General features: G+C 42.5%; 1 long non-coding RNA gene across 1 annotated transcript; it reads right to left on the bottom strand.

Moving 5' to 3' along the window:
• Nucleotides 1-2,746: 2,746 nt before the first annotated feature.
• Nucleotides 2,747-15,792, bottom strand: LOC138259232 (uncharacterized). The gene is made up of 3 exons (XR_011198678.1): nt 15,602-15,792; nt 8,968-9,141; nt 2,747-3,137 (listed from the first exon to the last, which is right to left on the bottom strand). It is a non-coding gene; the product is annotated as an uncharacterized lncRNA (long non-coding RNA).
• Between the last annotated feature and the right edge of the window lie 5,360 nt (nt 15,793-21,152).

The following is a 21,152-nucleotide window of genomic DNA, read 5'->3' as shown; positions in this document are numbered from 1 at the left end:
TTACTCTTTCTGTCTTGACTGTGGTTGAATCCTCACATCTTGTGTGGGCTAGTCATATAAAAAGGGCATAGAATGCAATGTTGGCAGCTGTGGTAGGTTAACCATCCCCAGTCATGTTCAACTTTCAATCCACTACCGCATATTTAACTATGGCATTTTGGTAATGTCCCTTCTGTCAGCCTCTCTTTCATGTGGTCTGGCAGAGAGTGGCAATATAGTCACCTTGACATTAGTCAGATGCTAATGCACAATCAACTTTGACAATTTTGATTTATGAAGTACCATGTCTAGAACATACAACTACTTTGGAATGGGGATGCCCATTGAACATGACATTGCAAACATTATCCTACATCACACACAATCCACGCACGTAATGTTTTTACATACCACATTCTGCAAGGTATTACGACATGCCCTTTTCATATCTCTACATGTCCATGACAATGGTATACACATCGGACAACAGCCATGCGTGTTCATTGTTTTCACTGTGCTCAGTACCTGTCAATGCTACATAGTAATTAGACATTGTCCATCTATGTCATGTGCAGGCAAAATGCTGAAATGTGAACATTTGAAAACCAACAAGTAAGAGATATGTTCTGATGTGTCCAAAACAGCCTGTCCAGCATTTAGAGACTACATGTGAGTGGGTTCACCTGTAACATACATTGGGCCTCATTTACAAGACACCTGGACACCTGGAGTGTCATTTATGTTAACAGGTACAGTGGCTCAGCTCTCTCAATCATAGCTATGAGGCCATGCAAAGCCATCCTGTGTGGGTTGGAAGTCTCAGAGATATGGAGTAATGCAAGGCAGTGCAAAGCGTAGCGTAGCAATACTCTACCTCAAGGAGGCATTCTCTGTGCATTGCAATTACTGCATGCCTACCCAGGGGAGGCATAACGAGGAGGAGCATCTTCATTTATCTTTGTGTTTTTCAGTATTTTATGTGTGCTGCATTCCACGGCACACATAGTAAAAAAGGAAAACACCTTCATTGATTGTTTTTGTGTGGGAAAGTGTCCCTTGCAGCACATAAACAATCATGCCAACAATGCAGACACCCCTGCACCATGGTGCAAAGGTTCCTGTGTTTGTGTAAGGCTCCAGTTTGGGCACCTTGCAGACAGAAAAGAATGGAATGCCCCATATATCATGGCTATAGGCCAATCCTACACTTTTTTGTTTGATGCTGGACAGCACAGCAAGACAGTTTGTTGAACTGCCCTGCATCATATTTTTTTAAATGAGGGCCCACAGAGTTTTGCACACTCATTTGTTTGTCAGTAATGATCTGTAATGCCTGGTGACAACACTACCTGCCAAGTGCTTGTGGTGCAAGAAGCACCTCTGAGGCTGCCCTGCACTCATTATGGGCTAATGACACCCAGTGTTTTAATCCCTTTGTCACATGCTTCACCTTTTCTACATAGTTGGGCAGAGCCATGACAGTTTGATTCCAAAACATGTGTGAGCTGCAAAGATATTGAATACAAATCATCTAATGGCAAAGGAGACACAGTGAAGAAGTCACAGCATAGGTGTACTTACCAACATGTCCACCCCTTGTGACTCCAAGGTAATCAAGGAGGTCAGAAGGTCACCACACACATCTGCTGTAAAAGCTTGTGTCTGAAAGGATATGTGTTGCATGTGCACAGTGCAAATACACATTCGTTTTTGCCTCTTATCTTTCTCAACATTTTGGTGTTCACAAAGCAAGCTTGGCTAAAAAGAGACTGTTTTATTCAAAGGAGGTATCTGTTTGCTTTTGGCATGCATCTTAATATGCCGTTATATTGAGGGGTTACTTGTTCTTAGGATGTGGGTATGCATTGACACAAGATGTTCATCTGGGCATTTCCTGCCACATTCTGCCACTCTGACCTGGAATTCATCAGTGCATGGTACTTTAGCTTGATTCACCTTACATTTAGTCATAGCTTCTGGGCAAAGGTTTCATAATCAAACTATTTGTGTTATGTTGTATTATTCACAATGAAATGTAGTTATAGGGATGAACCTATTGTTTGTATCTGAGTGCAACACACCAACATGGTAGGACACATACCTGCTTGGTCAATTTGCATATTAGCCTAGTGGGGCAAGCATGGCAACATTTGTACTAGATAGGCAATCATGTACTGCCACACTAGTGTATTTTGCATTTAAATAATTAAATATGTGTTGTGATATGTCACAATGTATTTTACAGTATATGTGCCTGCACACATTGATGTAGCATATGTAGACTGTATGGGTTGGACTGATTTCCCGTGCACATGCTATGTGCCTCAGCTGACAGCCTTCAGACTATGAGCTACCTCTACAATCCTGCAGAAGTATGGGGATGCACAAATGGGTAGCTGTACAGCACACACATAGTCATTGAACAATATATACTTTATTGCACAATTTTGAAAGTGTTTTTTTGTCTGACGTTATTTACACTGCAATAGAACACATTATCCTAAGCTGTGCAAACTTTGCCACATTACAATCTTTGTTTGTCTGTATTCCCAACAGACCTGCATTTGGAACAAGTCATTGGCATGCACACAATTTTTTAATTACAAGATGTTGTTCCGCCCTGTTTTTACACACTGCTACTTACCTTTGCTGAGGGCCAATTACTAGCATGTATGATGTGATATGTTTGTGGTTTACAGTAACTTGGAATTAAGATTGCTTACACATTGGTAATATTAAATAATTATTTGTCATTTTATTACCCTTTTGTCATGTAGTCCATACATTTGTGATGCCTTCATTTCTATCATGCATCTGAAAATTGTTGCAACATTTTGATGTTGGTCCTCATCTTCCTCTTCATCCACAACAGGGACCTCATGGTCCACATTTTCCTCATATCATGGGACACTGGTCCGCACACGGATGTTATGCAAAATGCAGCACACAATTATTATTTTACAAACCATGTGGTGGGGGGATTAGAGCAATCTTCCGCCAGACATAACAAGACAACGAGAGTGTGATTTGAGTAGTCCAAATGTCCACAAAACTATGGACCTGGTCCTCCTGAGGGAAGTTGTAGCTGCACTGTGCCTCCCTCTGGGGATGAACATATGGGGTCATGACCCATGGCTGAGCACAATATTGTTGGTCAGCTGAAAAGACACGAGGGGAACAATCAGACAATGGTCATGATGGTTAATGTGCCCACATTCATTTACATGATGTATTATGTCCTTAATGACTCAATCACTATGCAAACAGTATGGGAGGTGTACTGATATTGATTGACATACACTCACCTTTATTTTTGGTATGATCGACACTGTACCACACATACAAGTGTACTGGCCTGTGTGTTACACTATTTGTCAAACTTGTGAGTGACAATGCCATGACCGTCGTGAGTTATTCATAGTATGGAGAGTCAGTTCGCTATTGATGAGACACTTCTCTCACACTTCTAAATTGTGTTTGTTTGGGACTACTGTTGGCATTTCTGAAATGACATATGTCAGATTTTGCAGATTTTTGCCTGACCGAATGATGTTTTCGCATTCATTCGCACATATTTGTATGTGACAGTAGAAGTCACTGTTGATCATTAGCTACTGTCATGGAGAGTTCATGAGTGCATGTCATTGTGATACAAAATAGGCTACACATGGCAGTTCACTGTGTCCACTCTATTGATACTACAAAAGGGGAGAGATTTGTTGGAACTGTGTGCTGTATAATGCAACTGTGAGATTCTCAGTACAGACCTGCCTCACTAATTGAGGACAGTGTGGGACATATTTTTCTGTATGATGCAGTGCTCTGGTTTTGCCACCTCCACTTGCAGGCAATGGAGGGCATAGCACCAAGACAGATACATTATGGGATTGGCAAATGTGTGGATACCTGGTCTATGAGCTGAACTTTGTGCATGAGGGTGTACCTTGCTGCACAATCTGAACCCTTGGGTGACTGTTTGAGTAGTGTTATGTTTCAACAAGCACTGCTTTTTGGGTACCTCTCCCAACTAATCTCTTTAATAATCTTGCCTACTCCAAGATGCCAGATTCCCAGTGTACTTCAATTATCGTACCTTAAGAAAGGTAATCTGTTAGAACCAGTGTGTTACAGGCCCATTCCGCTAACTTACATCTCAGTTAAAATACTATGGCGGGTAGTCTATATCAGAATTAAGGAGTGGATTTAAGTAGAGTTGGTTCTATACCCATGTAAATATGGGTTTAGAAGCAAAATAGGAATGACTGAGCAATGTTTGAATTTGAATTTGGTGCCTGGAAAATACACCATAGCTAAACAGACTCCCCAGTATGTGGCTTTTACAGACCTGACTACAGCATTTGACTGTGCTAGTCACCCTAAGTTGTGAAAAATGCTTTTAGCCCATTGGTTGGGCTCAGCACTTGTGCACTTTCTTACATATTTGCACAAAGATTTGAGAGCTACAGTGAGAATTAGCGGTAAGGGTGAGGTATCTGATGATGTAGATATTGATAGGGGTGTGAGACAAGGCTGTATGTTGGCCCCCATTTTATTTATTTCATACCTCAACAAGCTCCACCCTTTTTTATTTTTTAATTAAACTCACTCCAGAAGTGCCTAAAATTAAGGGCAGATCTTTAGCCACATGTTTACATGCAGATGACACAGTGCTTATGCTCGTATACCAAAAGCACTGCATCAATTAGTGTTCGCTTTTGTGGAGTTTGTGGCCGACCGGGACATGTGTACCAATTTTTCCAAATCACATTTCATGGCTTGTGGACCAAGGTGTGGGGAGTTATCTAATTTGTCAGTGGGTGTTAACAATCTGACTATTGCAAGCAGCTTCTAATATTTGGAAGTCACCTTCTCAGCCAGAGAGTCATGAACACTGAATATAGCACACCATAGAATGCTGTTGTCAAGAGTGATTGGCTCTCTTTCCAATCTCCCGCAGCCTGGGGGGTGGACTGTTGATACCTCTATTACAGGTATATAAATCACAATGCACTTTGATTGCAACATATGGAGCAGAAGTGTGGGGTATTGGAAACTAGATGGTTATACAATGGGAAGAGGATAGGTTCTGTAGAGAGGTCCTCTTAGCCCCGATATCTACTCTCAATTACATTTGTCATGAGTTGGGGTTACTCTATCTAGAGGACTGTATTAGAGCCTGTCCAACATTACTATGGTTGGCAATCTTGCACAATGAGCAGGCAGCCCTAGTTAGAGACATCAGATTGGTCTGCCTCCCTTGTGAAACAGACCTTCGAAACCCCTGGTTGGCGTTTGTCAAATCTGATTATCAGTCTGAAAACTGCCTTTGAGAATCCGGAGATACCTGTAAACCCCTTAATAAAGATATGTCCTACAAATACTTTATAACTATGAGTCAATATAGCGCCTAAACAGCATGGCCGGGATAGCACACTTCGTGGCATATCAGCCCCTAAATGTATTTAACTGCCCCACTGATAATCCGTGTGTAGGAGGCTGGCCTGGTTTGTGGTGGGTACCTATGGTACTTACACCTAATACAAGGTTCAGTTATCCCTTATTAGTGAAATGTAGGCAGTGTCTAGAAGCCAGGCTCTCTAGACGTACCTGTGGATGAGCAGCCAAGGCTTGTCTAGGAGACATACAAAGCTCATGCATTACCACTGTAGTCACACAGTACTCACACACATGAAAGAAAACACTCAGTGTTACAAAAATGAAGGTACTTTATTTTGGTGACCCAATTGTCAAAAATACCTTAGAGTCTATACTCCCTTAGGAGGTAAGTAATACACAAATTATATAAACTACCTTGCAGAAATAGGCATAAAACAGTTAGAAATCAGTACAATTAGTGAAAATCCCAATAGTTAGTAATGGGCCTAGGGGAAATACAAACCATATACCAAGAAAGTGGAATGCAAATGTCGGTTTCCCACCCAGGCAAGTGTAGTGGGTAGAGGGGAGCTTGGAGTACTAGGAAACCCCAAAGGTAAGTACTAGAACCCACCCCAGTGCCCAGGAAAGGAGGGGAAAAACAAAGTAACTATCCTAGAACACACCCAGAAACTAATAGAAGAATTATGCAACAACCAGAAGAGACTGCAATACACCAACAGTGGATTTCTCAACCTGAGGACCGGTGGAAGAAAGGGACGAAGTCCAAGAAGCACAGAAGAGTCCAGGGAGAACTAGAGTTCCTGCTAACACAGATGAAGGTGCAAAAGAAGAACCACCGGTGAAGAAGAACAGTCAGTATTGGACCCAAGAAGACGGAGTCGGGTTCCTGTTTGGTGCAAGTGATGTCCTACGCTGGATGGGGGGCTGCAGGCTGGTTTGTGTCGCTGGAGTCCACCAACAAGCCTTGGAACAAGCAAAGCTTGCTGTTAGCGGAAAATGGCACTGACCGGGACCAGGAGGGACCAGGTGGACTCTAAGCACAAGGGGGAGTCAGAGGGACCTCCCAGCAACTCAGGGAGCCCACAGAAGACCAGGCAGCATGCACAGGAGTCCCACAGCATGGGGACAAGGAAGGTAAAAAAGAGGCCCACGCAGCACTACGATAAAACCTTTCACGCCACCAGAGAACCACTCAAGAAGCTGTGCGTCACAGGAAAGAGTGCCGGATGCCAGAGCTTCAAGATGCACAAAGAACTTTGTGAAAGGATGCCAACAAGCCTTGTCAGCTGCAAACACGTGGTGCATGGGGTACTGTCTTGCGTGGGGAGGCAGGTTCTTACCTCCACCAAAGTTGAACAGTAGGACATTAGAATTGTCGGGACCACTTCAGTCCACCACCCGTGATGCAGGATCCACTCAGCTCAGCAAGAGAGGGGATCCATGCAGCTGGTCTTCATTGCAGTCGGCGCCTGCTGAAGCCCCAGGGAGATTCCTTCGCTCTTCTGACGGGCTGTCCTGATAAGGTGCACGACCGGGAAAGAGTTGCAGTTGCTGGCAGGAGCTCAAGATAGAATGTTCGCAGAAGATGTCTTGCTTCTTTGTTTCAGTTTGTAGAGTTCCTGGAGGGTCCAGATGAATTTTCTTCAGTGAGAAGTTGAAGTGGAGGATGCAGAGGATTCCTACTGGAGTCTTGTAATCCGAATCTGAACAGCCACCCAAAGGAGAGACCATAAAGAGCCCTACAAGGGGGATTGGTCACCTAACCAGGTAAGCACCTATCAGGTGAGGGCTCTGATGTCACCTGCTGGCCCTGGCCACTCAGATGCTCCCAGAGTTCCCTGCCAACTATGAATCCAAGATGGTAAAACCCAGGGACCTTCTGGAGGAGATCTGAGCACTACCCTTGGAATGGTAATGGAGAGGGGAGTGGTCATTCCCCTTTCCTTTGTCCAGTTTCACACCAGAGCAGGGACTGGGGGTCTCTGAACCGGTGTGAACTGGTTTATGCAAGTAGGGCACCACACATGCCCTTCAAAGCATTTCCAGTGGCTTGGGGAGGCTATCCCTCCCAAGCCTGTAACACCTATTCCCAAAGGAAGAGAGTGTAACACCCATCTCCCAAAGAAAATTATTTGTTCTGCTTTCCTGGGCTTGAGATTTTCAAGCAACAGGAGGGCATAAACCTCTCCGTGAGGTGGTAGCAGCGGGGGCTCCCTGGAAAACCTCAGAAGGCTGAAGTGGCTATACTGGGGGTCCTCTATGGAGCCCCCAGAGTGCATGGAATCATACAACCAATGCTTGCAAAAGCATGGGGATATGATTTCTACATGGTTGACACTAAACATGCCCATGTTCGGTGTTACCATTATGTAGCTGGACATTGGTAGAGACGTATGTCGGTACACGTGTAAAATGGCATCCCCGCACTCACAGTTCGGGAAAATGGTTCTGGCGGTCATGGGGGCACCTCTGCTAGTGCTGGGGTGCCCTCACACACAGGTACTTTGTACCCTGCCCTTAGGACTGGAGGGCCAGCTATAGGGGTGAATTATAAGTGACCTTGAGCAGTGTAAATGACAGTGAAAGGGTGCTTGCACCTTTTCAAACAGACTGCAATGGCAGTCCTACGAGAAGCCTTTGCATGGGCTCCCTATTGGTGGCAACATATATGCTGCATCCCATAGGGATCCCCTGGAACCCAAATGTCCTTGGTACCCTAGGTACCATATACTAGGGACTTATAAGGGGGCAGCAGTATGCCAATTGTGGGTGAAATACCGTGTTAACATTAAGTAACAACCAAATTTAAAAGAGAGAGCATAATCACTGGGGTTCTGGATGGCAGGATCGCAGTGACAGAGTCAAGCACACTGACATCAGGCAGAAAATGGGGGTAACCATGCCAAGAAACAGGGTACTTTCCTACACTGTGGCAAGCACAAGGGTGGTGGGAACGGTCATTATACTTAAGAGCTGATACAGTTAAATACTTGTTGATTTTCCCCTGAGTCTTTAGGCAAAATGTAAATATTAGCCGATGCCCATGTGATGGGAATTTGGGACAATCAATGAAGCACTTCGTGTTTTTATGCAACTTTTATGAAAGATATACAAGATTGTTCTTCATTACATTTAACAAAAAAAATATTTTAACATTAGACACTGCAGGGCAGCCTATATTTTTCTATTACAACTATAAGATGGAGAAATCACCCTGTATGTTGGCTCCTTTCTGAAATGTACCATAAGGGCACGTGGCACTATGCTTTCTTAGTCTACTGCTAAATGTTGTTTTATCTGGAGATATGTTATCCTCTTAATTGTTTTATATTGTGTGTTTTAATTGTTATATTTTTATGTCTCTTTTATGGGCATAAATTGCGCCAAAATAAAGTTAATTCTGAGTCTGACTGTTTGAGTAAGTTTGTGTGGTACACAATGGAGCAGAAACAGAGTGGCAGGTGTGTTAATATGACAAATAAGGTAATTTCCCATGGTGTACATGAGCTGGGTATGGCCTTATATTTGATACTTTTTCAGTTTCACAGGTACTGGATACATGACATGCCTCATGGCCAAGGTACTTACCTGTGGGCACACAGACATCAACAATGGAGGCCCTTTCTTCAACATGGTAGTGACACAGCATTTCACATGGTGTTGCATGGCTGAGGATCTTCCCCCCATTTCGAAACACACGTAGGGCCTCATTTTTAGGATGTTGATATGGGGCAGCACAGGGAGTCACTTAGCTGCTCGGCCCTGCATCAAAAGAAAATACCATGAATGTGTCATGTTGACGAAATATGGCACATTTGTGTTCTTTCTGCATAAGCAAAATCACAGATTGACAAACAGCAACAACATCTGCCCCTTGCACCATGGTGCGAGTGTGTCTGCATTGGGGGCTCAATTATTTTATGCCATAAGGTACATCTTCCTGCACATAAACAAACAAGGTAGGATTTTGCCTGTTTGTATGTGTGCTGCAAGATGCAGCACACATAGGAAGAGCAACTAACAATGAAAATGAAGTTATTTCTCCTTGTCACACCTCCCCTGGTGAGGCACACATTTTTAACACATTTCCAGTTTCTTATATCCTTCTACATATGGGAATGTTTTAAATACATTTGGTTTTGAATAAGTAAACTCACCATAAGGCCCATGGAACACATCCTTGATGCAGAGTAAGGCAACAAAGCACTTTACACTGCCTTGCCTTTGTCCATATCTGTGAGCCATGCAAACGCACACAAGGTGACATTGTGTTGCCTCATAGAAATTACTAGGATCCCCGCCTCAATAGAGCGTCAAGGAAATGGACAACCCAGCAGTACAGACTTCTTGTACATGAGGTCCACAGTGGTTTAACAGGTCTTTACAAGTGTGACTTTGAGTGTTATTTTTCACATTTGCCATGTGTTAGGTTGCAAGTATGAGGTGTACACCTGCAAACAATACACTGTCTCATTCACCCTGCCAAAATATGCCAAATATGAGGATTTTAAGCAACACAATTTACTGTTATGAGTTGAGTCATGTGCTTGAGATGTACTTACCAACCAGTAGGCCATTCACATATCTCCCATTCTGGAGGCACTAAATGATGGAATGTCTGAAGATGCATGTTATCATGAACACCTCCAGGGTACTTTGCTAGCACACTGATGAACATGGCAGATAGACTACTATTGCCTGCATGTTGGTGGAGTATGTGTGCTTCACAGGATGCAGCAGTTGCACATGAAGGCTGTCCGTTTCCCCAAGCACACATGGAAACCCTGCAAATGGCATAGAAGCACTCCTTGCTTTTCAGTTGTTTTTGCTGTGTGTTGGGGAACATGAGATACTGGGGTGTGAGGCTTATGATGCAATCTAGGATGGAGGGAAGAAATGCAGAAAATGATGGCTGCAATATTCCTGCCACTCTGGCTGTGGTGGTTTGTAATGAGCCAGAGGCCAGCATGTGTAATACTGCCATCAGCTTGGCCGGCAGAGGGGTGCTGGTGCACCTCTGTGATGTTGTCTGCAGCCTAGGTGCAATCTGGTGTAGCTCCCTCCTGAGACTGTAGTAGGGGATGACCTCCTCCTCCCTGAGGTCAATGTGGGTAGTCGTCTGCCGGTACATCTGCTTGCTTCTCTTGCGCTGCCTCTGTGGCCGTTGTCTTCTTGATTCTCCGAGCTGCAGGAGGAGTAGTTCATGACATAGTTGAGCTTGCTAGCATGTTTTGGGTATGTTCTGCTTATGTCCCATAGCCAATGCGTCATTTTTATGCCTGGATTGCTGATGTGTAATATTTTTGACGTGTTCTGGAGTCTGAGCATCATTTGCCAGCGATGGATCTCTTTCCCAAATTCTTGTAAATGTGGATGTGTCAGTTCTGCGTGGGACTTTAAGGGAGAACTCCTACCTTGCATATGATTAATGTTAGCTGACACAGACAGTAGTAGGACAGGTAAAAACGGACACAGGACAGAAAAAGGGACCCATTTCCCCAAATGAGTCACTTTGTAAATATGGAGCAGTGAATGCTCCCTGAAATATGCCCCTAAATTCTCATAGGTTGGCATATTTTCCAATAGTGGTCTAAGAATTATATTTTTCTTATGAGTCCTAGACTATTTCACTTGTGTACTATACAATAAGTCTCCACATTAACACAGGCTAAGCTGTCTCTCCAATGTACAGCAAGGGCCTTACACACTAGGACCAGATCTACAGGATCATGATCACTCTTAAGCCCTTTGAACACTTTCATGTCATGAAAATACTCCAACATATGCTTATTTTAATCATATAAATAAATACTATCTTACAAGTTACAGCTTAAGTATACAATATGGTATTTGATTAAAATCCTCCAATAATGTTTCCAATACAGCCCCTTTTGCAATTTTTTTCTTAATACATAAATGAGCAAGTAGAAAAGATTGTACCCTATTTCCTTCTTGTTTTTATAGCATTGCCTTGACTTCATAGTTTAGGCAGTGAAGCTTTAAAGTTACCTTCTATAAAATCTTGATGAACATCTGAATGAAAATTATTTTTACATTGAAAATCAAACATAGCATATCCATGTTTCTATAATGCTTGTTGTGACAGTTCCCTGCAGACAGGAGAATCCAAATTAATTTACGTTTCAGTTCCAGTGATATTTCATCTATATACCAGCTATGCAAATGTAAAGTTGCATCTTTATTACAGGCTGACAGTTCATATGTTTGAGACAAAAATATTGTCTAAGCAGTCTTCAAATTCTGGAATAGTGCTAGTAATAGGTTTTTGCTAATTGTTCAAAGATTCTCACTTGGAATAATTAGTGGACAAGAATCTTAGGGGCATATTTATACTCTGTTTGCGCCGGATTTGCGTCGTTTTTTTTTACGCAAATCCAACGCAAAACTAACTCCATATTTATACTTTGGCGTTAGACCCGTCTAGCGCCAAAGATCTAGGAGTTTGCGTCATTTTTTTGCGTGGACACCTTCCTTGCGTTAATGAGATGCAAGGTAGGCGTTCCCGTCTAAAAAATGACTCAGAGGCATGTGCGCCGTATTTACACTCCCGGGCAAAAATGACGCCTGGGAGCGGGCGGGTAAAAAAAAAATGACGTCCAGCCGCTTTTGCGTCATTTTTTAACGCCTGGTCAGGGCTGGCGTTAAGGGACCTGTGGGCTCGGAAGGAGCCCAGAGGTGCCCTCCCATGCCCCCAGGGACACCCCCTGCCACCCTGGCCCACCCCAGGAGGACACCCAAGGATGGAGGGAACTTAAGGTAAGTTCAGGTAAGTAATTTTTTTTCTTTTTTTTGGGTGGCATAGGGGGGCCTGATTTGTGCCCCCCTACATGCCACTATGCTCAATGACCATGCCCAGGGGACATAAGTCCCCTGGGCATGGCCATTGGACAAGGGGGCATGACTCCTGTCTTTGCTAAGACAGGAGTCATTTAAATGGGGGTTGGGAGTTAAATAAAATGGCGCAAATCGGGTTGAGGCGAAAATTTTGCCTCAGCCTGAATTGCCCCATTTTTTTACGCCCAAGCTCCATTTTCCCCTACGCCGGCGCTGCCTGGTGTAAGTCATTTTTTTTTACGCACACCAGGCAGCTCCGCCGGCTAACGTCATTCCATAAATAAGGCGCCGGCAGGGCGCTTTGAAATGGCGCTAGCCGGCGTTAAATTTTATGACGCACAACTGCGTTGGAGCAGTTGTGCGCCAAAAAGTGTAAATACGGCCCTTAATTTCTAATGAATGGAACGTGAGACATGACTTCTCCAAAATATGGCATCATGTTGATAGTCTTGCTGTTGTAGTAAGGGTTGATTTGAGGAAAATGATTTGCTTGATTGCTATGTTATTCTCCAATCCATTTGGACAAAATCCACAAATGAAACGCTAATGGAGATGCCTTAATGTCATGAGGAGAAGGATCTATCTTTTAAAGTATCTTTGGATCCATGAAGAATCAAGTAGGGAATAAAAACAGATCTGGCCTCAACAGTAATTCTTTTCACATTTTCTATGCGTATGCTTAGAACAGATTTGCCTTTACATACTTTCTTCAACTTTGGGCCTGATTTAGAAGTCGGCGAAGGGAATACTCTTTCACGAATGTGACAAATATCCCATCTGCCTTATCATGGTCCCCATAGGATGGAATGGGATCGTAATACGGCGGACGGGATATCTGTCACATTTGTGACAGAGTATTCCCTTCGCCTACTTCAATCAGGCCCCAAAGACCAGATGTACAAAGCATTTTACCAGTGTAATGATTTTTGTCATGTACAAAAGGCAAACTGTGACTCTGTAACTTGTTACCAAATCGCAATTTGCTTTTGCGATTCGGTAAGAGGAAGGTGAGCGTTTAGAGCGTCCCTTTCTAATACCGAATCACACTGGTATGTATGAATGTTTTGTGACTGGAATGTGGTCACAGAACATTCACAAATTACCAGCAATTTCAAATTGATGGTAAGCGATTCACAAACATTTGTGATTGGAGCCACCAACATTCTTCAGAGCTCCTTAAAAATGAAAACAAAACTTTATATTTTTTTGTTTTAAATGCATCCCCTTTTCCTTTAAGCAAACAGGCTGCATTAAAAAAAAAAAAAAATGCTTTATTGAAAAAAGTAGTCACAGACACGGTGGTCTACGGACCCCAGCAAGCCACCATCCCTGTGAGTGCCGGCCATTCCCAATGGGTCAAAAATTGAGACCTGCCTCATTAATATTACTGAGGCAGGTATCTTGTGATCCACTTGGAATTCGCAATCAGTCTCTCAGACACTGTTGTACATCAGGTTTTCCAACTTAAAATTTGCAAGTCACTAAAAATCACAATCTGTGAGACCCAAAATCTGATGGCCATAGATCTGGTCCCAAGTCTTTTTGATTATCTTTCATCACAGTTTCATATAATAAGGCAAGAACATTTCTCAGATAAGTCATTCAATTTTCTAATGTATGTAGGCCCAAATTTACCATCCGATTTTGCATACCATAACAGTATGAATTGCTATTTTGAGCCATTGAGAGATGTAAAATTGCCCTTTGGTATGTATGAAAAGCATGTGCGCCTTTGCAAAATGCGATTTCATCCAGTAGAAATTGCATTTTGGGAATAGCAAAAGAGGAAATGGCAAATAGGGATTTCCTATATATGATTAAGTAAACACGTGTATATAGCAGTTCCTAATTGAGACTAGTCGCAAAATAGCCATTTAGGAAATGCAATTACCTTCAAATCGGATCGGTAACCAGGTGCAAACATTAAAAAGGCACCCAGAATGCTGCCAGAATGAATGAGTGTGAGTAATTAACATGTGTTCCTTTATTTCAGTCTCCCTGACCTGCATACTATGGATGCCCCTGCAATATGTAACTGAAATTATTATTAATCATATCATGATTTCATTCCTGGATGAAAGCCAGTACTGCTTTTTTAGTAGGGTATTTTTGTGTGCATTGTGCTTAATTATGTTTATCTACCTTGCATTTTTATTTACCTACTTCTACAATTATCGACACAGAAGAACTTGTTAAGCAATATTTAATTTTAAATCCGTTAGTATCATACATGTGGTTTTATTCGGGTAACTTACTGAAGACATTCAATTAGGTTAATGTGCCTTCTTTTACAATATCAATACCCTCTGTGGCACCAATCATACTGCACATATTAATGTGAGCAGAACTTCCATAAGAAATTAGAAACCTACCATGTCTATTATGCTGTCTGTATGAATCCTTATCCTGGAAAGGATAATGCATCCTTCCTCATTTAGAACAAGAGCACACAGATTGACATATTTCAATAGGCTATTTAGTAAAGCAACTATTTCAACATTGATTTGTTTGTAAATGCTGCTTAACGACTCTGAAATTATGACTACTTTTGCGGCCTCACCACAAAGAAAATATAATTAACAAAGCAAGTAAATGTGTTGTCCTCTCCTCTGTATAAAAGTCAAACAACCTTTGAAGGAAAAAGATAATCTGTGTAAATACCACAGCCATTGTCTACCGGGTTTTGACGAAACAGGGCATGATCCAGAAGTGTTTAATCACCTCTGAATTTAAGCAGTCGGGGCCTGAGTCACAAAATACATTTTGGAGCATGTAAAGCAGTCCTCCAGTTCTATTACTTCACATACTACAAAATGCAATTCACATGGTCACAGATCTCCACCTCTACCTTTGCCATCTTTTGTATATGGAAATCTCTGCACTCTCAGGTATGCATATTTGTAGTAAACGTAAGTGGGACCAGGAAAGGTGCTGAGAAAGTGAGGAATAGTTGCTACAACATGGGAGGAGTGAAGTATTAATTTAAGTCATACGGAGGTCCCCCAAATCTCCAGAAATTAGGGATACTAAGGATGGTTTATGTGCTTCTTAGTGGACAAGGCCACTCAGGTATGTCAAAGATGGTGTGTGTAATGATGTAACATGGCTCCATGCCAGAACACTGGGCATGGAACCAGCTTGTTCTGAGGTTCTGTCATGCAGGGTTCTCTGCATGACAGTTGATATGCTGGCTGTTGGTTGAGGCTGTAATAAATACCTCCTACCACATATCTTCATCTGGTGTGGACTCACTTTATTACACTGGCGACGCTTGGGCGGAGAAAGGAACACAGAGGAAGGGACAGCCTCAACAACAACAAAGAAGGAAGAGCTTGGATTGTTTAAGAGAAAAACGGAGATAACTTACAGAGACGTGCTGGGAGAGGATCGAGCGTCTTGCAGCATGTTCTAGCGGAGAAAAGTGTGAAATTGCGGTTGTAGGGGCTTTGTGGAAAGCTGTTTGAGCGTTTACTGAGGATCAAAGTGGTCTCTGTATGCTTCACGACGTCAGAAGGTCAGTGAGCAATTGGAAAAGGACTGAAAGCTGTGGGAATTGTTGGCGGCCATCTTGAGTGTGGTGAAAGGAGAAAAACAAGCCAGATTGACTGAGGAAAATAGACTGGATGTTTGGTTGTGGCCATTTTGAGTGAGGAAAACTATCCGAGATTGCTCAAAGAGAAAGCAAGCCCAACTGCCTGAAGAAAACGGACCAAATGTTTCGTGGCGGCCATCTTAGATGAGGAAAAAGGAATTTTTTTTTTTTTAAAATTTTTTTTTTTACAGCGCAATTGTTGGAGGACATCGAAGAAGAACATCGACGGTCTATTGGAAGTTGAAACTTAGACGGAGACTGGATAAGGATCACTATATTGATTTAAGGTCTGATAATACTCGTAGGAGTGTCAGAACACGCAGGTTTCCTTTACATTTGCGTGATTTTGTGTAGTTCTTTCTACCCTCTTTTTCTTTCTGTTCAAATGTGTTTTTTGTTCTCATGTTATTTCTGTTCTAATGTAAAGAGGAAGAAGTGTAATGATGTAACATGGCTCCATGCCAGAACACTGGGCATGGAACCAGCTTGTTCTGAGGTTCTGTCATGCAGGGTTCTCTGCATGACAGTTGATATGCTGGCTGTTGGTTGAGGCTGTAATAAATACCTCCTACCACATATCTTCATCTGGTGTGGACTCACTTTATTACAGTGTGTCTGTCCCTGTATTGTTGTCTCCCGACATGCACCCTCTGTTCCCAGTGTTGTTTAACTTGCACTTGAAACAGTTGTATGATTCGGTGGAAGTGCAGTGGGCAAGGGTGTCAGATTTCTGCCACCCATTGTTACTACTTCCTACAATTGGTGACTTTGTTGTAGACAATATGGCTCTGACGCTTCAGTTAGAAGACATTCTAAATGGATGCAGTAACATTTGGCTTGGTCTGAATACAGGCAAAGGTGAACAGATGTTGGTGGGCTCACAAGCCATAGTCAAGAGTCTTAGCTCATCTCACAGTTAGAGGAAAGTGAGCAATTCCACTACTAATAGCTAACTCAAAGTAAAAATGTTGGGGGTGATTTTTGTTGGATTTTTTAGTTTAGAGGAACAGGTAATCAACATACAGGTACCTTCATTAATCATATTTACTTACTTTCCCATCTGTAGTCTTTTTGTTCGGAGGACAATCAAGCAACAATAGTGCAGGTGATGATGGGTTGTCATTTAGGATAATGATTGTGTTTTTTTAGGGGGGTCCCTAACAAAATCTTGAGGCACCTTCAAAGTATTCAAAATTGAACCAGGAGAATAGTGGTAGGACTCAGTCATCATGATCAAATTAGTACAAAATGGAAAATAAGTCATTGTGTCTTGATTTCAAAGCATGTTACGTTTAGATTGTTATCTTTAATATATAAATTGATATACATGAATCGTCTCGCACACTGGATTAATATTGTTCAGCCACCTACTTCCATAGATGTTTGTGAACCTTGAACAATGGCTTATTTGAAGTTTCTAAGATAAAGCAACAAAACACAAAAAGTTTGGGTGGAAAACATGTCCACGTAGTTGGGACTGAATGGTGGAATTGTCTCTGTCTTTGAAAGCAACTACCTGGGTTCTTTGCAAAGCCCTCAGCCCTCGTCCATTTCTTTGTAGTGGTTTATTGCTCAGCCTCAGCATTTTAAAGAGAAACAAATGGTGAATTTCTCTTACGTTGAGGTATAAATGTATGCATATTGCTTTTCTAACCCATCAGTTTAAAATGAATCTCTAGGTTCAATTGTTCTTTTTTACACACGTGTCCTTACCATTTATTTCTGTGACCAAATCACAAGTAGTTGACAATAAAGATTCTGGGGCATATTTATACTCCGTTTGCGCCGGAATTGCGTCGTTTTTGGTGATGCAATTTCGACGCAAAACTAACTCCATATTTATACTTTGGCGTTAGACGCGTCTAGCGCCAAAGTCCATGGAGTTAGCGTAATTTTTTTGCGTGGACACCTACTTTGCGTTAATTATATGCAAGGTAGGCGTTCCCGTCTAAAAAATCGACTCCGAGGCATGTGCGTCGGATTTATACTCCCGGGCAAAATTCACGCCCGGGAGTGGGCGGGTCAAAAAAAATGACGTACGGCCGCTTTTGCGCCGTTTTTTAGCGCCTGCAAAAGGCAGGAGTTAAGGGACCTGTGGGCTCTGAAGGAGCCCAGAGGTGCCCTCCCATGCCCCCAGGGACACCCCCTGTCACCCTTGCCCACCCCAGGAGGACACCCAAGGCTGGAGGGACCCATCCCAGGGACATTAAGGTAAGTTCAGGTAAGTGTTTTTTTAATTTTTTTTTGGTGGCATAGGGGGGCCTGATTTGTGCCCCCCTACATGCCACTATGCCCAATGACCATGCCCAGGGGACATAAGTCCCCTGGGCATCGCCATTGGGCAAGGGGGCATGACTCCTGTCTTTGCTAAGACAGGAGTCATTTCTATGGGGGTTGGGAGTGAATAAAAATGGCGCAAATCGGGTTGAGGCGAAAAAATTGCCTCAACCTGACTTGCCCCATTTCTTGACGCCCAAGCCCCATATCCCCCTACGCCGGCGCTGCCTGGTGTACGTCGTTTTTTTTAACGCACACCAGACGGCGCCGGCGGCTAACGCCGGCTAACGTCATTCAATAAATACGGCGCCCGCATGGCGCTTCAGAATGGCGTTAGCCGGCGCTAATTGTTTTGACGCAAAACTGCGTTAGCGCAGTTTTGCGTCAAAAAGTATAAATATGGGCCTCAGTATTTTCACCATTCTTGGTCCATGCTGACATGGTGATGAGTTTACTTCATCACTCGTTGGATTTGCTTGATATATCAAAGGAAATAAACAGTAAACATTTCCAGCTGACATGTTGTATGCACGTTTTGTCGGTGTTTGACTTACACCTTTAACTCTTTACTTAAATACTGAAGGCTATTGTATGTGAGGACACCGACACATATGGTTTATTTGTCTTCAATAGGCATTGACCGAAAGAGAGGGAAACAGAAAAGGGAGAACAAGACAGGAAAACAAAGATAGGAAAAGAGTGACTTTGGCAAACATCACCTATATCAAAAAGAACGTCCAAAAGTGAAAACAAGAGAATATATATGCTGTAGCAACACTCAGTAGCACCTTTTGCTCAGATTGATTTTTTTAAGGGGGTGGGCGACTGCACCTTCCTTACTCCTCTGGAAAGGCTAGTTTGTAATGCTGTTTGCCTAAGGGAATGTAACTGATGCATTCGCCATATTTTTATTCTCCTTGGCAGAGTGGTCAACCAAGTCAAGATGCCTTATTAATGATTGGTAATGGGATAAAACCCTCTGAAGACTTACTGATTGTCAATATTCAGTATCCAGATGCTAATAAATATATACATATTTTAATCTAATTAAAATCTTAAAAGATACAGTGAAGATAAAAAGTTAATAATTAACTCATTATAACTACAGCCTTTGAGAGGAACCACACCACACCATCTATGAGTAGATTCCCTCTAACTAATGTCCTTATTGGGATAAGAGGCTTAGGCCACTTTATAGAATATCCAACTCACTTCTCTTCAGTCATTGAAACAAAGCAAGGATGACACTGCAAAACGAATAAAGCTTTAGACAGTGGTGAAATCTCCTGTAATAACAGTATGCGTAATCATATTGAATGATTGCATAAGGTATGTAAAAGGCATTACAGAAAAAAAGTCCATAAATATTTCAATTACATATATGAACAATTCTAGGATTGAGACACTTCAGAAAGGAGGACAAGATAAAAATGTATCCCTAATTCATCTTACTCTATAACCTTTCTGTATTTAGACCTGACCTGTTTGTTAAACATGTGTTGGCAAAGCAAAAAGGTCCTGGTTGGAAAATGCATCTAAGTTGCCCGTTGGAGATGGCTGCCCACCACTATACTTGCAAATTCTTGAGCTGAAGACAGTTTTAACTAGCTTTCTTTTTGTTTTAAAACTCTTGTATCCACATGTGTGCATGCATTCATGGTGTCCATTTTGGGCATGAGATGACCCAATTCAAAAGTGGCTCTGGTGGATACTGGCATATTGATGGCAGTCATGTTGTGTTCATTTTGTTGTATTTCAAAAAATTCTGCACAAAGATGTTGGCCATAGATGTGTGGGTATCCACCATCTTTGAATAGGATTTTCTAAAATACAACAAAAGTCATTTGAAAATGCCCACAGCTCATCCATGCAATTCCACATGCAAGGGTGGCCACTTTGTATTAGGTAAACATCTTTTTAGGATAGCAGATGGATGCTTGTCCAAAGCACAGGGACCAGTGAAACTTAGCAGGTCTTTGGTGGTTGTAAGAAATTGGGTTATTAGGCAAGATAGGTCTAGGAACTTCTTTTTACATGGTCAACCCAATTGTTTGTGGATTGATGCTACTTGTTTTGTGACTCTATGCACTGGGATTCTGTTAACCAGGCCCCATTGCATGTGGTCTGATCACTCAAATACGTTGTTAGAAGCTGAGGTGTTGATTGACTGGGGTTTATACTTTAATCAAACAGCAACAACAATCAGGGTGTCAGGCAAACCTTAAATTAACCTTTGCTCACCATCTGGTAGCTTGGCACAGAGCAGTCAGGCTTAACTCAGAGGCAGTGTGTAAAGCATTTGAGCAACACTTCAAACAGTAAAACTATGAAATCACCAGGATGACACATCAAGTGACACGTAAGCCTGCATTGTGTGTGACTTTCTGGCAGGAATACACATTGCCAAGATGTCACCCACCCCAGATAAGTAACCAAAGACAATGCTCCAAAACGTCTGTCTGCATGATGGATTCTTTTAATAGTCAGGTGGCTTTAGTGAAGGTGCTGTACACATGGCCTCCTTAAGGGTATTTAAAGGCTTTCTGGCATGCCTCTGTCTGGATCACCAATCTGGACTGCTTCTACGACATCAGCTCTGTTAAGGCAGCTACAATGGTGCCATATCCCTTAACAAATATCCTATAGTACCCTGTAAGGCCCAGGAAAGCATTCACTTTTGTCTGAGTTTTAGGGGGGGTCTAAGTTTTATGATAGCCTCGATCTTGGTGTGGAGAGGTTGCACCTTGCCCCCCCCCCATCATGTGACTCTAGTATACCACAGACCCCTGCCCCATATGGCACTTATTGGCCTTGATGGTCAGGCCTTCCTGCAGCAGGCACTGAAGCACCTCTCTGAGGTGTTGCAAGTGTTCTCCCCAGCTGGAACTGTAAATAATAATATTGTCAAAGTAGGTGGCACAAAAGGCCTTCCCAGTCAGGACCCTGTCCATCAACCTCTGGAAGATGGCAGGGGGACTCTTCAATCCAAAGAGCATCACCTCAAACTGGAATTTGCCCTTGGGGTTTGAAAATGCTGACCTCCCTTTAG

Source organism: Pleurodeles waltl, chromosome 2_1, assembly GCF_031143425.1.
Source record: "Pleurodeles waltl isolate 20211129_DDA chromosome 2_1, aPleWal1.hap1.20221129, whole genome shotgun sequence".
Taxonomy (NCBI): Eukaryota; Metazoa; Chordata; class Amphibia; order Caudata; family Salamandridae; genus Pleurodeles; species Pleurodeles waltl.
This window is presented reverse-complemented; position numbering and strand designations above follow the sequence as displayed.